The 14,283-nt window shown below is 40.0% G+C and overlaps 1 protein-coding gene across 7 annotated transcripts in view; it reads right to left on the bottom strand.

Moving 5' to 3' along the window:
• The window catches only part of SRGAP1 (SLIT-ROBO Rho GTPase activating protein 1), a 268,505-nt gene that overhangs the window by 154,882 nt on the left and 99,340 nt on the right, over positions 1-14,283 (bottom strand). The window contains exon 1 of one of the 7 annotated variants that reach the window (XM_073900723.1): positions 10,445-10,512. The exons of the other annotated variants lie outside the window; for them this stretch is intronic. The gene's annotated coding sequence lies outside the window, so the exon portion shown is untranslated. Of the gene's footprint in view, positions 1-10,444; positions 10,513-14,283 lie in introns of those variants that run through there. 7 annotated transcript variants of the gene reach the window in all.

Here is a 14,283-nt window from a genome sequence, read left to right on the forward strand (position 1 = left end):
TTTGTTGACTGTTTCCTTTGCTGTGCAAAGGAAACAGTCAACAAAACCAAAAGACAACCCACAGAATGGGAGAAGATACTTGCAAATGTCTTATCAGATAAAGGGCTAGTATCCAAAATCTATAAAGAACTTACTAAACTCAACACCCAAAGAACAAATAATCCAATCAAGAAATAGGCAGCAGACATGAACAGACATTTCTGCAAAAAAGACATCCAAATGGCCAACAGACACATGAAAAAATGTTCCACATCACTCATCATCAGGAAAATACAAATCAAAACCACAATGAGATACCACCTCACACCAGTCAGAATGGCTAAAATTAACAAGTCAGGAAACGACAGATGTTGGCAAGGATGTGGAGAAAGGGGAACCCTCTTACACTGTTGGTGGGAATGCAAGCTGGTGCAGCCACTCTGGAAAACAGTACGGAGGTTCTTCAAACAGTTGAAAAGAGAGCTACCCGATGACCCAGCAACTGCACTGGTATTTACCTCAAAGATAAGAAGGGGTACATGCACCCCAATGTTTATAACAGAAATGTCCACAATAGCCAAACTATGGGAAGAGCACAGATGTCCATCGACAGATGAGTGGATAAAGATGTGGTAAATATATACAGTGAAATATAACTCAGCGATCAAAAAAAATATGAAATCTTGCCATTTGCAACAATGTGGATGGAACTAGAGGGTATTATTCTAAGTGAAATAAGTCAGAGAAAGACAATTGTCATATGATCTCACTCATATGTGGAATTTAAGAAACAAAACAGAGGATCACAGGGGAAGGGAGGGAAAAATAAAACAAGACAAAATCAGAGAGGGAGACAAACCATAACAGACTTTTTCTTTTTAAAGATTTTATTTATTTATTTGACACAGAGAGAGAGAACAAGTAGGCAGAGCGGCAAGCGGAGGGAGAGGGAGAAGCAGGCTCCTCACTGAGCAGAGAGTCTGATGCAGGGCTTGATCCCTGGGATTGTGATCTGAGCCGAAAGCAGACACTTAACCGACTGAGCCACCCAGGTGCCCCACCGTAAGAAACTCTTAATCATAGGAAACAAACCGAGGGATGCTGGAGGGGAGGAGGGTGGGGAGATGGGGTAACTGGGTGACAGACATTAAGGAGGGCACTGGGTATTATATAAGATTGATGAATCACTGACCTCTACCTCTGAAACTATTAATACATGTTAACTAACTGAATTTAAATTAAAAAAATAAAAAATAAAAATAAAAAGCAGTAGCATTGTAAAAAAGTTTTAAAAAGATGGTTCTCAATAAAATTTTCCCATGATGATCCTGAAAAATTGTATCTTGTTCTAAAAGGGATGATACTCGCTATCTTAAATGTTCAGTTCTGGGAAAATACCTAAAAAGAAGAAAATTACACAATGGAGATAATATTCTAACATCTCCAATAGTCATATTTCAAAAAAACCCCTTAGTAATCTGCTGAACAGTAGACCATCTATTGATTCTTCCCTCTTAACTAACTAGTGGTTCCTGTAGAGTTAAATATTATACAGGATAGACATGAGTCTGTGGCTGTTGGTAAATGTGTTCCTTCCCCTATATTTTTACATACTCAAATGATACACCCAAAGTGTAGACAAGAAACCTCAGAAAGTTATCAGGTAGGAACAGAACATGAACCACAAATGTAGGCTCCTTATGTAATTTTAAATTTTCTAGTAGCTAAAGAAAAAAAACCAGATGAAATTAATTTAAAATATATTTTATTTAGGCCAACATATCAAAATATTGTAAGTTCAATATGTAATCAATATAAAACCGTTAACGAGATATTTTGCAATTTTATGTATTAAGTCTTCAAAATCTGGTATGTATTTACCCTTACAGCACATTGCAACTTGGACCAGCCACTTTTCAAATGCTGAATGGCCACATATGGCTAGTGGCTGCCATAATTGGGCAGCGTGGTTCTCTAGAGTGGTTTTAAAAGCACAATGGGGATTAGAGAATCAACCAGCTTCCTACCCCAAACAGCAAAGCATAGGTCGAGGAGAAAAATTACAATAGGTGGGTAATTCTGTACTGAGAGGCACAGAGTGTTTTATTATAAAGGTCCTCTTCAACTAGAACTTAAATAACACCTCAGATTGTAAATCTGTGTGTGTGTGTCTGTGTGTACAGTGACATGTGATTTTCAATATCTAAATAATGAGCAGCAAAAGAATCTTGGCCAGTGCGGACACCCACTGTGACCATACAAAGGGAAGCAGTGCAAGACAATATGGGAAGTGTACTACTAGGGCACACGGGGTTCTGAATGACAGTGATTAGAACTGAACCCCCTATCAATTAGTTTCCTCTTTTCCTTTCTTCTTCTTTCCTGGTCTCCCTTCATTGAGGTTTATCCTCAGATGTCACTGCTCCTGAAAGATTTTATCCAAGTATCTAAAATATACCAACCAGCTCCCAACCCCCACCCATGGCTCCCATTACTATAGTTATTTTTCTTCATATCACTTATTATTTCCTGATATTAGAGTATACATTTATTGGCTGTTTCTTCCCCTAGAATGGAAGCTCCATGAGAACAGGAAAGTTGTTTTATCCTCTGTGAAATCCCAGTATTCACAAAAAACAGGGAATTGGTTTTCTACAGATTTGTTTATTCGACAATGCTATGCATCTACCATCCATTCTGACAGGTGCAAAGAGGACGCCCTTAGACTCGGGCAGGTGGCGTCCCTGTGCTAGTAAGAAGTCCTGGGGGCAAGGGATGCCTTGTCACAGGGCCTGCCCCACATGTAGATACTCTACATGCTCTAAATCCCCTATCCATACAGCCTGAGTCTGCTTCCAGGGCCTGACCAGTCTCTGCTCCAGATCCACCCAAAGCCCTTTGCAGTGAGGGACAGAATTGGGGTTAAGAGTAGAAGGAGTAGGGTACCTGGGTGGCTCAGTAGTTAAGCATCTGCCTTCGGCTCAGGTCATGATCCCAGGGTCCTGGGATCGAACCCCACATGGGGCTCCCTGCTCCGCGGGAAGCCTGCTTCTCCCTCTCCCACTCCCCCTGCTTGTGTTCCTGCTCTCGCCTATGTCTCTCTCTGTCAAATAAATAAATAAAATCCTTAGGGCACCTGGGTGGCTCAGATGGTTAAGCGTCTGCCTTCGGCTCAGGTCATGATCCCAGGGTCCTGGGATCGAGTCCCACATCGGGCTCCTTGCTCAGCAGGGAGTCTGCTTCTCCCTCTCCCTTTCCCCCTGCTTGTTCTCTCTCTGTCTCTCTTGCAAATGAATAAATAAAATCTTAAAAAAATAAAATAAAATCTTAAAAAAAAAAAAGAGTAGAAGGAGTCAAATTTAGGTACACAGGCACATTCTTATCCTAAACAGCACTGTCCAACAGGACGTGCTACAACTATGAAAATGTTCTAGACCTACACTGTCCAATACAGTAGCCACTGGCCACATGTGGCTATTGAGTACTTAAAATGTGGTATGACTAAGGAACTGAAATATTTAATTTTTGTACCTGGTTTTAAAGTTAAATTTAAACAGCCACCATATTGGAAAGCACAAGTCCAGTGGAAAAGAAAGTCAATGATTATAGAACAGGTTTGTACAAGTTTTCAATTGCTACTGTAACAAATTACCACAAGCCCAATGGCTTAAAACAACACAAGTTTAATCTGTTAAAATTCAGAAGGAGGTCAGAAGTCTGAAAAATCTTTAGGGGCTAACATCACAGTGTCAGGAGAACTAGTTCCTTTTGGAGGGTCCAGGGGAGAATCCTTCCTTGCCTCTTCCAGTTTCTACAACCTGCCTGCATTCCTTGGCCCTGGACTGCAAGCACACTCCCATCTTTGTTTCTACTATCACATGGTCACCTTTCTCTCTTGTTACCCTTCCTGCTTCCCTCTTAGAAGGACCCTTGTGATCGCACTGAGCCCATCTGGATAATTGAGGATAAAGTTCCCATTTCAAGATCCTTAACTTAATCATATCTGCAGAGTCCTTTTTTATCATATGGGCTAACATTCACAGGTTCTGGAAATAAGGTTATCTTTGATGGACCATCATTCAGCCTACCACAGGTTACTGGATGCTATGGGAGATAAGGAGAGCAAAACAGAGATCCAGAGGAGGACTTTCATCAGGAAGGTGACATGAAGAGATCACTCTGGGAGCAGAGTAATCAGAGGGAAGTCAGAGTGGGGCAGGGAGACCAAATGAAGCCACTCAATGGAAGGCAAGGTAGAGGTGACACAAGAAGATGCCTAAAACTAGTCAGTGGAGGTGGGCAAAGAGAAGAAAGTAAGAGGCTGAGAAGCAGTAAGGATGGAGAACCCACACACCTCCAGAAAGGAATGCTGGCCTGAGGGGATGCCGGTGGGAAGGACAAGTGAGAATTTTAATGTTTAATCTTTCATTAGTCCAGTTGGTGATTTTACAGTATTTGTGTCATTGTCCTATTGATCAATGTTACCTTAAATTGATTCTACTCATGGACCAAAACACAAGGGTATTTTTCACAATATGAGGTGTAATAAAAAGTTCGTCCCTCATGTAGGTACTATGTAGAATTTTCAACAGCTGCTCAAAAACGCAGATGCATAATATTGTACAAAAAGGCAAGAAGGTCAGTCTGGCCTCCAGATATTTTTTGTTTTTTTGAGTTGTTTTTCGTCATTTCAGCTTAATGCCAAAGGATGTAGATCAGGGCTCAGGAGGTTTTTTTTTTGTTGTTTGTTTGTTTCTTTTAAAGGTATAGTTAGTGTAAGGAGCTTGCAAGTTTCAAAACCTCTAAAAGATCAATCTGGTGGATTCATCTGAATGTAGTATGGTGATTAAAGCCTGTATGTCAGGGCTTTGATATCTCAAAGAGCTGGGTTCAAATATTGCCTCTGCCATCATATTAGCTTTGAGACCTTTGAGGAACTTTCTTAGCTCTCTGAACACTAGTTTCAGAATCTTTAAAGAAGAGATAATAATGCATATTATATGGTTGGTATAAGGGTTAAATGATACCCTATTTCATGTCCAGTACAGAGTAGGTAATCAATAAAGGTAATTATTATTAACTGAAAGACTTGCTTAAAAGAATCATAATCAGAAAAAACACAGTTAGTTATTAATAAATCTAATAAGTCTCTCCAAACAGATTAAAAAAAAAACCCACACAAGTAGGAATTTCAAATACGGAAAGAAACACATCAGCAAATCCTCACAGAATAACTGTGGATAATCTAATGACATGGATTTAAATCTTCAGGATAAATGCCAGCTGAACTGAATTTCCTTAGTTTCTATCCCAGCTTTAAAGGATCCATCAGGCTCCACTACTATTTTAAGGAACATAGTAAAATACTCCAATCTTAACTAGCTACCCTGGCATCAGTACTGAATTAGAAAAAAATTAAATATACAGGTGTCCTCAATTTATGGACAAGCTATGTCCCTGAAGGACTATGTATATTGCAAATTAGATTTTGGTAATCAGAACTCATTTTCCCAGTGATAATTTCAGAAACTTGTTTTGCTGGAAAAATGCAGTAACTTTTTTTTTTTTTTCGGAACTGGCCACAGAATTAGGATAGATGGTATCTGGCATTCTGGCACAGATAAAATTTAACAGATTCTCCATATTAAATTTTGGATCTTGCTAGGGTCATGTTTTGACTGAAGTGGCAAAGTAATCCCCATCATCTGGTAATGAAAAATACATCCCCATCCTGTAAATGACAAAGTGGAAGACGGACTATATAAAGTACAATACATTTGTTTGTATTACCTTCCTGGGGCAAGACATTTCGTATACATTCAAGAGAGCAATTACCCACCTTCAATAAATGTTTTAGATAAATGGGACAGCTTCATGAATAGACATACCATTAATCTATCTGACACAGAGAAAAAAAAGTCTGAGAAGGGGAAACTGGAGCTTACATATAAGAAATGACAAAAAATTAGCATTCTGTTGATAAGGTCTGTAGTAAGGTGTGGTGTATGATTTTTAGGACAGGATTCAAATTCATAGTTGTAGTTTTGTTTTTTTTTTAAAGAGAACATTGCAGAAAGCAGGTAAACAACTTAAGATACAGGCTGCCGAAGTAAGCCAAAGTAACGCTATTTGTCCAACCAACATCCTATTTGCAAACCCCAATTAGCAAAGGACAGCAAATTAAATGCTAATCTTCGTTGTTCACAAACAGTATTTTTTAAAATGATATCCTCTGGACTCCACTCCGCCTTATTAACACTCGGTGGAGTTGCTCATAAAAGTCAAGTCATTCAACAAGGACAATCAATCGTAGTTAATGGTCACTATAAAAACCAGCCCTTGACACTTAAGAGACAATTTCATAATTAGTTGTTAAGTGGGGACCGAGAGCTTGCCTGTGAGAGAGCTCCAATTCCTAAGGCTTCTGGGGAATGATGAGGATTAGGCCAAGGCGTGGCTCCAAAGAGCTGAGGCTCCACAAGCGTGGAGGGGGCTAGCACAGATGACCCGCCACGGAGAGCTTCAACGTTTCGGAGAAGGAATCCAAGGGCCATAAGAACACCACTGAGAGCCAAGCTGTTTTACCTGCCGCTCACCTTATCCCCCACCACACATGTTCTGAACCAACTTGGTGACATTTGGGGAACACTCACTGTCCGCATTGTCCAAGCACAAACTGGGAGCCAGAAAAGAACCAGACTCAAAAGACTTCACATAGGTATTCAGAGACTGTTCTCCGTTCCTCTGGTGGCAGCATTCCCTTGGTCCATTTGGGGGTCACACAGGCCACAGCATTTATTAAATTATCTCCAACTCAGTGCCCACTGAGTCAACGTGGACTGAGATGCAATTCCAACCAAGGAACCATTTCTGGAGATTTTTTACATCATGGCTCACTCAAGATTAAATCATGCATAGGCCAAAAAAAAAAAAAAAAAAAAAAAAGTAAGTCTTCCAAGAAGAAAATTGATGAGGGGGAGAACACATTAGGAAGCCAGCAGACAAAGACAAGCAGACGGGTACTGCAGCCCTGTCTCCATCCGCCCTTATGTTTTTCCTCACACCCATATGCTCACTCTCAGTTCCCATATGGTTTCTCTTTCTCATTATGAAATTGGAGGTGGGGTGGGGGCAGGAGTGAACGCACATCTACTTTGTACAAAAGTTACCACAGACACCAAGTATCCTAGAACATCGCAGACGGGAAAGCTGAGTTACATACAGGCCCCTGCCCAGGCCAGGTTGCAGTGGGCCCTGACTCTGGTCCCTCCTTTCCATCGTCGCTCCAAGGTCAGGTATTTCTGGACGTTCTATCACTAGCACAGGTACTGGCTCTCTGGTCCAGCTGTGGGCACTTTTTCCTGTTCATGGCGGTCTCCCGTCTGAGGCCTGAACCTGAGCAGCAGACTGACAAACTGAGTTTGCCAAGAAGCAAAATGCCTAAGAAGGTCCCCCAGTGCCAACTTGCCTGATGACCTGCTCCTCACTTGGACCAGTGAGTGTAATGGTGAGGATCAGCAAAGTAGGACCCTATTGGTCCATAATCCTCAGCGATGACATGACCTGGCAAAATATTGTGCCTTCAGATGTTCATAGCAGCATTATTCATAACTCTAAAAAGAAAACCACCCCAATGTCCACCGAGCGAAGAATGGATAAGTAAAATGTTGTGTATCCAACATAATGGAGTATTATTTGGAAATAAAAAGGAATGAAGTATTCGTACGTACTATAACATGGATGAACTGTTAAAACATCATGCTGAGAGAAGCCAGTCACAAAAGGACAAATATTAAAGCTGTTACCAAAGAAATGTTGTCCCTTACTGATCCTCAGAAGGCAAACTTATATTCTATCAATTAAGGGAGCATGCCCATAACCTTGGTAGGAGCTCCTTTATATTTTTGTTGTATCAGGAAATAATTTTTTAAAGACTCTGGTTTTTTAGAGCAGTTTTAGATTCACAGCAAAACTGAGCAGAAGGTACAGGAAATTTCCCATATCCTCCTACCTCCAAATGTGCATAGCTTCCCCCATTGTCAACACCACTCACCAGAATGATACATTTGTTATAATCAATGAACCTACAGAGACATATCATAATCGTCCAAAAACCTACAGAGACATATCATAATCGTCCCAAATCCACAGTTTATAATTGTGTTCACTCTTAGTGCTGTATGATATTTTTTTGTCATCTGAGATCTTCCCAATTAGAATACTGCCTCTCTCTGATACTCCCATTAACCTTTGTTTGGACCTCTATGAGGACCCACAGTAAAGCCACTGTGGGTTGAAATTAATATGCATGTGTCTCTTCTGCATTCTGAGCTCCACAGACAGCAACTACATCTCAATCATCTGGATATCTTCCATACAGAGCACAGTGCATGACACAGAGTGAAAATTCAGCAAACGCTTGTGAAGTTGACATGGCTGTGCCACTGCTGTTCACGAAGGATGTACATCCTGCTTAAAAAAATAACTTAAGCTTAAAAAAAAACTTAAAAAAAAAAGCTCTTTTAATCCACAAATAAATCATGGAATCTTGACTGACCAAACCTAATAAACAAAGACCTTCAATTTCCTTTTATTTTTTCTTGCACTTTTAAAAATGGTAAATCTGAATTTGAAAAGCTGGTAAAATTTAGTTTTTTAAAAAAACCTTCCAGGAATTCCTGCAGTCAGTCAGACTCAACTCTCATATCTTCTCCCTATGCCCCATCCATGACGATCTCCAGGGCTAATATAAAAACTTGAAAAAACAAATGCTTAATGAAAACTGGGTTTCAGACTGATCATCACAAGGCACTGCAATGAAAAAAAAATCGCTTACCTATTCTGAAAGACACTTCACCAAACAAACAAACAAACAAAACAATAGTTTTTACTATAACTGTTTTTTGTTAAAGCAGGAAAGTGTCCCCTCTCCAGATCTTGCTCCATAGAGACCACTTTAAACATAAAGCCAAGGGCACCTGGGTGGCTCAGTTGGTTAAGCGTCTGCCTTTGGCTCAGGTCAGGATCCCAGAGTCCTGGGATGGAGCTTCCTCTTCCTGTCTGGGCTCCCTGCTCAGTGGAGAGTCTGCTTCTCCCTCTGCCCCTCCCCCTGCTCATGCTCTCTCTCACTCCCTCTCTCTCAAATAAATAAAATCTTAAAAAAAAAAAAACAAAATAAACACAAAGCCAAAGTGATTATTTCAAACAGAAAATAAAACCATGTCCCTTCGCTACTCAAAATCTATACCATACAGGTTAAAGCTAACACCTGTCTCATTCACTGTCCTAACATACCATTTCATAGGGGTTCTTTCTCCACAACTCTCCATCTTGTGTCTCTACTCCAGCATGCCAGGCATGCTTTGACCTCAGAGCCTTTGTACTAGCTGCTCCTTCTATTGGAAGGCTCCTCCCTCAGATGTCCCCAAAGGTTGCCTCCTCCCCTCCTTGATATCTCAGCCCCAACTTTACCTTCTTAGTGAGATCTTTACTATTATCATAACTAAAAATGTACCAACCCTCCTGCTTCATTCTTCTCTATAGCACTTACCAACATCTGACACACCATATAATTTACATACTTACGTATTTGTTGTTTGCTTTCCTCCCTCTGGAGCCCCCGTGAAAGCAGAATTTTGTCTACTTTTTTTTTTAATTTTTAAATAATCTCTACCCCTAACATGGGGCTTGAACTCACAACTCCAAGATCAGGAGTCCCATGCTCTTCCAACTGAGCCAGCCAGGTGCCCCAATTTTTTTCTCTTTTATTTTTTTTTTAAGTTAAAATCTTATTTTTAAGGAATCTCTACACCCAATGTAGGGCTCACACTTACAACCCTGAGATCAGGGGTCACATGCTTTATGGACTGAGCCAGCCAGGTGCCTATTTTGTTCACTATTCTCTCCTCAGCCAAGAACACTGCCTGCCACATAGTAGGCACTCAAATATTTGCTGATTAGTTGAATACTACATTTTATAAAAACTTCAACAACTGAAGTTCTCTGGTATTCAAGAGAGGTTTCTGGTTAACCTCCTGGCCTATAATTAAACACTATTATCAAAATTTTCAAACCATATTATATGTTTGCGAAATATCATACCATTTTCAGTGGTTCCCATTTCTCACAAACTTAGGTTGCCTAAGAGTATGAATCATTTCTATGTCATGCAAATGGAGCTAACAGACCTCAGTAACATGTCCAAGTCACATTACACAATCAGTGGCTCAGTCATAACAAACTCCGAAGCACATGCTCACTTCTGGACGGCGTCTTTTTTAAAGAGGCCCCCACATCTTAGCTCATCCTCTGTCTTCTTTAAACAGAAAATATAAAGTGCTTTTAGGGCAATGATTTATAATCAGAACTGTACATCTTCAAATTATTTTAGATAAATGCATCCATTTATTTCAAAGTCACCAAAAGAAATGTATTTGCTAGTATTCTAAGTTTTTTTTTTTCTTACCCCCAACTCAGAGGTCCATAAGCAGTTCATTATTTTACTTCAAAGACAACTCAGTTTCAGGTACCACTTCAAAAAAAGAAAACCCAGTAAGCAGGATTGTCGCCTTTTCTATGAGCTGCTCTTATTTTATATCTTAATGGAGTTTCTCTAAAAGTTACATTTTAACTGACTCCATTTACTAGGTACTTATTTAGCCCCTTACACGGGGCTGGATATGGGGTGTTAAGTCTACCTAAATTAAATATTTAGAAAGAAGGGAAAGAAAAAGGAGGGAAAAGTACTAACATTTATTGACATGACATACATCACCTCACTTACTTAAAACCACCATGAAAGTAGTTACTGTCATAATTTTATGGGTGCTCCAAGAAGGTATAAATTACCCAATGCCCCACAAACTAGGCAGCAGCAAAGCTGAGGTTTGAACCTACATCCGTGGGGCTTGAAAATCTTTCCATTATACCAAATTGCCTCTACTAACACTGGGTATTGCTCTTTTTCTTTTTAATGAAAAATGGGAGGGGGGTGGAAATCTCAACTAAATAGAGCAAAGGATAAAAGAAAATCACTCTAAAAACTGCTAGGCCAAGAAAAGCTTTTCAGGAAAAGTAATTAAGTAAACAAAATGCTAAAATGTTAAATATCCTCTGACGCTAATATACTGACCCTTTAAGACATCTTCCTGGTACATAGAACTACCTTCTTTTTTTCGAGGCAGGGGAAACTATTTAATATGGTGCTACTCTCAAACCACAGCTTGTTTAAAAAAGGCAGGAGAAAATATTTTTGCAAAATATTTTAGAACATTCAAACCAACCTGTGTGGGGCCTGTGCTAGCAAGAGAATATGTGTGCAAAATATTAAAAAGAATTAGTGAGGGGCACCTGGTGGGCTCAGCCAGCAGAGCATGTGACTCTTAATCTTGGGGTTGTAAATTCTAGCCCCACGTTGGGTGTAGAGATTACTTAAAATCTTAAAAAAAAAAAGAATTAGTGAAATGTCTTATAAAACAAAAAAATTTAGACAATGAAAAAATATAACTTTTTCACATATGCACACATTGGTCAGTGATAGTATTGGGCTCAGAAATAAGCCAATGGAAGAGTCCCCAAATGCATTCACACCATTAACTGCAGTACCACTGCTGGAGGTGCTGACATAAGCCGAGTTCATATTATTTTTAATAAATGCTGGGATGGCAGCTATGAGGATGAGAGTGTGGGAGGAACAGTTCCCTTTAACTTTATGGCTTGTCCTCTCCCAGATGAAGGGTATAAACTGACTCAAGAAACTTAAATGAAGACCTGTATAAGAATAAGGCAAAGGCTTCACAAAGTGATAAGGCATCTTTTCCCTCTCTACAAAGATGGCGAAACTGAAGTTTAAAGAAAGAGTGTATGATGTCAAAGTCTCCGTGTGTGGCCCCCCCGCCTTGGTCCCCCAAGCCCTGTGGCAGACACCACTAATGACCTCCTTTCACTTCCTGAGTGTGACCACACTATGACCAGCCACTAACCATGAACCTTAGGCAGTCCGGGGTAATGGAGGGAATACTGCCCTTGCAGCCACAGAGACCTAGGTTTGTACCCCACCCCTGCCACTCACTAGGCGTCTGTCCGACTTATCCTCTTGGCGTCTGGGTTTTTCTTCTGTAAAATGGGAACAATACCTGCCATCAAGGTTGTTATAAAAATTAAATGAGATGATATACGCAAATTGTTAAAAAAAAGATAGCATCTTTATTCTCCTTTTTCTGCCCTCCACCCTCCTCCCCTGTTGAACACTTACTTGAGCTTTACTTAATACTCTAATATCCCATGTTGGGGCTTTTTGTCAAGGCTCCATTGATACATTTCTATCCCTAAAGTAACACAAATTGTTTGTGGTCCCCTATGTTGATCACTCTGGGGCTAACTTCCACTTGCTGTTCCAAATGCATTATGCTTCTTTTTCTTATCCGGAAGTCAGAAGGCATGCTCAGGAGTATGGGTTTTATTTCTCCATCTTGATTCACCAATTTTGGTTTACCAGGGCAACAGGAAGCATACTCGTGTGTGTGTGTGTGTGTGTGTGTGTGTGCGTGTGTGTAAGAGAGACAGGAGAAAGTGTGTTTAAAGTCAAGAGGATGCAAACCCCAAAGTTGTCACATGTCCTAGATGATAAAGATGCTAAAACATTTGGGCCAACAAGTCATTTTCAGCACAAGTGATAGGTTAGCAGCTGCCTCCCTCCATATTCCCCGTTACCTATAGAAAAGTTGGCTAAACCACACGTAACTTACAAAACAAAAATGCTGGATCCACTGAGTAAAGATATATTCTCTGAGAGATAAAAAGTTAATAATCTATAAATGGTTACATAAGCTTATCAGTTACCAAGTCCAAAAAATAGACCCCTCCTCCCCTAACAGCAAGAACCTTTAAATGAGAAAATTAGGAGGACGCCTCAGGAACCAAAGTGTCTGGAAGTTAAGGAAATTCATCTTCATACTGTCAATGTAAACATTCTGAAAGTCAGGCTAAAAAATAAATCAAAATGCGATGAAATGAAGAGCAATGGTGAGAGAAGCTTTCTAAGTTTAATCTGCTTTTATAAATCAGATGTACAACACTCTTAAAAATATCTGCCAAAATTGGGGCTAAAATACTATACTGACTTGATAAACAAAATTCTGTTTTCCAGACCAGGTTCACTGCTGTGGTTGCTGGAACATACATATTTTTTAAAAATTTTTTTAAAGATTTTATTTTTAAGTAATCTCTACACCCAATGTGGGGCTTGAACTCACAATCCTGAGACCAAGAGTTGCATGGTCCACTGACTGAACCAGCCAGGCACGCTGCTGCAATATAATTTTAACCCAGCATACAAAGTGGGGGCAATAGTTCTAAATGGTATGAAGTGATCCATTCAGAAACATGAATTAAATACCTACCATATGTCAGGTACTCGGATAAGACACCTGAGATTTAAAAAAAAAAAGAAGAATGTGAATGGGTTCCTCTCTGACCTTAAGAGCTCACCTAATTAAAAACACATCAATCAAACAGCTGTCATAAAAAGGGTAAGTGCCATGAGAGCAACAAGCAGGGAAGGGTAAGAAAACACAGATGCGGGACCCCTAATGCAGAAATGGGGTGTAGGGGATGCGGGAGAGGCCAGTAGGTCGTTCTAGAGGAGACAACGCTGTATAAGAGAACATCCAAGAATGGCTCACTGTTTGAAATGATAAATCCCAGGCAAGGCTTCCAACATGTCTCAGATGTTTCTGCTACATTCATAGAATGTTAAAAAAATTCTATAGAATGTGAAGGTTTGTACAGCTTTTATCACCACCTCACTTGAAAACTCGGTTACTATGGCTCTGGGGTGAAGGGAGCACATAGAGGGATTCAGCAAGGAGTAAATCTTTTCTGAGACTAACAGGATGCTGTCCCAAAGTAGCGCTGTGGGAGAAAGCCTCATGCATGTCATGAGCTGATGACATGGGGACACCTAAGGAAGCATACAGTGTACATGAAAGTCATTATCCTGCAAGGAAACAGAGATGGAACCTAATAAAAGTCAAAGAGAAATAGCTGAGCTGCACAGAGCACAAAGGCCTGCGGTATTTGCACAATTCCTTAATGAAGGAGAAGTCAGAAAGAAAACCATACTCTTGTTGCAGGGATTTTACAAAGACTCAATCTCTAGGTTAAGGATAACAAGAGAGCAATAACTGTCTGGGTCTTTTCTGAGTTTTTGAGAATCTAAAAACATCTCTCTCTAAGACTTGAAGATGCTTTCAAAAAAGGTAAGTAGAGGCTGGGGCAGGCAGACAGAGAGGAGAAAGGTTAGTA

Source organism: Callorhinus ursinus, unplaced genomic scaffold (genome assembly GCF_003265705.2).
Source record: "Callorhinus ursinus isolate GAN/ISIS: 27379988/994484 unplaced genomic scaffold, GSC_fseal_2.0 scaffold14, whole genome shotgun sequence".
NCBI lineage: Eukaryota > Metazoa > Chordata > Mammalia > Carnivora > Otariidae > Callorhinus > Callorhinus ursinus.